The following is a 3,606-nucleotide window of genomic DNA, read 5'->3' as shown; positions in this document are numbered from 1 at the left end:
TCATATCCGCCACGATCCCAGAGAGGTAAATACTTGATTCTTTTTTTTTTTATTCTTGTGAGACTAAAATATGTTTGGTGTTTGCTTTTGTGATTTAAAAGAGACTGAAATTGCTCTTTTACGTTTTCCCTGTTACTGCTATTTACTTGTACTTGTATGTTGTGATATTCCCTTCTTTTTTTTTGTTTTATTTTTAATAAATTAAATTTTAGGTGTCATATAATTATTAGTGAGTAAGTATATTTAATGGTGTTAATTTTTGTTTAAAAAAAATAAAATAAATAAATAGAATGTTATGTGGACAAGATGAGACGTATGTAGATTTTTATGAAGTTGTGAAATATAATTATAGGGTGACTTTTTCAATTTAAGTTATTATCATTAAGTTTTTTTTTTTCTTTAAAAAAAAAAAATAGAAGTAGAATGTAAAGTGGAACGTGCTCATCTTTTATTTGTTTTTTTTATATATTTATATTGTACTACCTATTTTAGTCTTGTTAAAAAAATAATATATAAAAACAGTTTAGCAAATTCATTTGGCTTTTTAACCGACATTTAAAAAATAATAAAAATATAGAAAATACAAAAACATGTGATTATATTTTCTTTTTCATATTATAAAAAAAAAATACAAAAAAATAGTTTGTTTAATTTTAATTTTCTTTTAACATTTAATAACTTAGTTTCGATATTCTCTCTTGTTAATTGTAACTAATTTTTGTTAGTAACAATCTTCACCGTTTATACGTGTATCATTTTATAGATATTTGAGACTAACACTTTCTTGATTTTTTGTAAGGTACACTTGAGGCTCTTTAGATTGTTGTGGACATTCGAAAATTCCATCTTTCTGTGTTTATTTACCATTTTAATTTTAATTTTTTTTTTTTACTAATTATGTATCTGCCCCAAAGCCATGTAATAGCGTAGGATCTTATTTTCCGCACTTTACTTTTTGCACCTTATAACTGCTATTTAACTGTTAGATGTATGTTAATAGGATTGTATGGTAAGACTAATAATCAAACGCATAGCTAACCTTAATTTCAAGATTAAATATCTGAATACAACACACTTCTCACGCACTCACCTCTAGGGTACGCCTCTCTCGTTGCCTTTCGAAATAAGGTCGTGTCCCTCGAAATGTAGAGGTACCCATTAGCAAAAGTCCCTTGATACAAAATCGTCACTAAGTCCCTCGATGACCCTCGATTGTTGCCTACGAAAAAGTGACGACCGTCCCTCCAAATATTGCTAAAGGTACCTCTACCTGTTGCCTTCAACGACCTCGATGACCCTTCGATGACCCGCACGTCCAATATAAACAAGGATTTCCTACTTCTATATAGTATGGATAATCCTAGGAATTTTAAAAGGTATAGAAAAAGACCAACTATTTAGGGTAGTGTTCTTAATATGCCTAGCTCAATAAAAACATCTTTTCAAAACTCTTTCAAAGACTAAGGCTACGCATTTACGCTAAAGTCCTTAAGTCCCTTTTCAACTCAAATCAAACAAAACAAACATATGAGCTAAGTAAATTAAGAGCCCGTAGATAACTACGGATGAAAAGGATGCTAACACCTTCCCTTTTCATAACTTACCCCCCGAACCCGTTTTCTCTCAAATAAGGTCTTTTTCTGTACTTTTTACCTTTCCTAACATTGGACAAAATAAAAGTCGGTGGCGACTCATGCTCACCGCAACATTGGTTGCGAAATAAAAATAAAAGTCAGTTCACCGAGTTACAGTCTAATATTACTTTCATTTCTTCATTCCTGTGCTTTCTCACATACTAACAACAGAAAAGAAAAACCAACTTCTTTCTCCAAACCCTTTTTCTGAAATGGCTGCACCTCTTTCTTTCAACAATATAAAAACTCTTATCAAGAAAGAATTCAAACTTTCTGAAGATGAACTTGATAACAACTTCATCAGCCTCGAAAACCTCTTTGTCAACCAGGAACTGGACTTCTACTTTGGAGACATCCTGGAGGGTCCTGTCTATCCCAACATGTTGGCAGATTTCTGGATGTTCGCGTCTCTACGCATAGATCCTGAAGGTAGGACCACCATTGTTTCTGAGGTTCGACATGCTCATATCAGCATCACTCCCACCACCATTGCCAACCTAATGAGATGCAATAATTCTGGGGAAACTTTTGATGATAACAGCTTCAACATGACTACTCATCTCATGTTGAGGACTCTCATGGACAACGACCCCTTCAGTGCCAAGGTTATCAGGATCTGGCATCAACTGCTTGTGGGTAACTTCCATCCTCGGAGGCTTGATGAAAACAGCATCATGGTTGAAGATTTGGAGTTTATTCTCTGTGGTCTTCGAGGGAAGAAGATTAACTTTCCTTTGATGATTTTCAAAGGACTTGTTAAGGCTGTTTCCATAGGTGTCACACGTCAAGGGACTGTGACCTGTCTTCCCTATGGGAGACTCCTCTCTTACATTTTCCTTAAGAAAGGTGTAGTGAGGAGGATGCGCAATTCCGGATCCATAGACATGTTCGAAGCCAAAAGCTTGCATGTGCTGTCCTTGGAGGGTTTAAACCAAAGGATTAATTAGCAAGTGTTTGCCCTAGGCTTTTATGCTTTCTTTTTGTAATCTCTGAAGTTTCTAGATCATGTTCTTTGGATCCTTTTTGTAATGCATGTACTTCTGTGTTTGAATGAAAATATTTTGGTGTTTTCTTTGACTCTTTTGTTTTAACTTATCAACCCATTCTGATTGTAAAGCCATTTTGATCAATGCAACGCATATGTTTAGATACATGCCTGACCATTTTGGCTTTCGTAGTACCCTGAATGTCTACGTTTTTGCAATCTTTACTTCATACATGCTTGGCTTATATCTCTTCAAATATTTCCCGTTTACTCTCAAGATCCTACGATCTTCTGCCAACTCTTCAATTTCGTAAGCATTGTTCGAAAATACCTTTAAGATTCGAAAGGGTCCTTCCCAGTGTGGGGACCATTTGCCAAGTGCCTGATTCTTTCGATCTATAGGTAAAATAACTTTCCAAACTAGGTCATTATTAATAAATGTTTTACCTTTCACCTTTTTGTTGTATGCTCTGGACACTCTTTCCTTTTGTCATTTTATCATTTCCAGCGCTCGAAGTCTGTCTTCATCCAAATCTACCAACTCATTCATCATTAACTCCCAGTATACGTTGGGAGGAATATCTGCTTGTCTTTGTATCCTTACTGATTGCGAATATATCTCGATTGGAAGTACTGCATCATGTCCAAACGTCAACTGGAAAGGAGTTGTGTTTGTAGCTTCTTTTGGAGATGTTCGACAAGCCCAAAGTGCTTGGTCCAAAGTCTTATGCCAATTCTTGGGTTTCTTTCCCACATGTTTTTTAATAAGGCCAATTATTATTTTGTTTGCTGCTTCAACTTGTCCATTTGCTTGAGCATAGTAAGGTGTAGAAGTAAATAACTTGAAACCTATTTCTTTGGCAAAGTCTTGCATTTTTCGTCCAGTAAAGACTGACCCTTGATCAGTTGTTATACTTTCTGGGATTCCAAACCTATATATAATATGTTTCTGAATAAACTCAATCACGGCCTCTTGATCCACATTCA

This window comes from Vicia villosa, linkage group LG1 (assembly GCF_029867415.1).
Source record: "Vicia villosa cultivar HV-30 ecotype Madison, WI linkage group LG1, Vvil1.0, whole genome shotgun sequence".
NCBI lineage: Eukaryota > Viridiplantae > Streptophyta > Magnoliopsida > Fabales > Fabaceae > Vicia > Vicia villosa.
The sequence above is the reverse complement of the archived record's forward strand: the minus strand, read 5'-3'. Positions refer to the sequence as shown.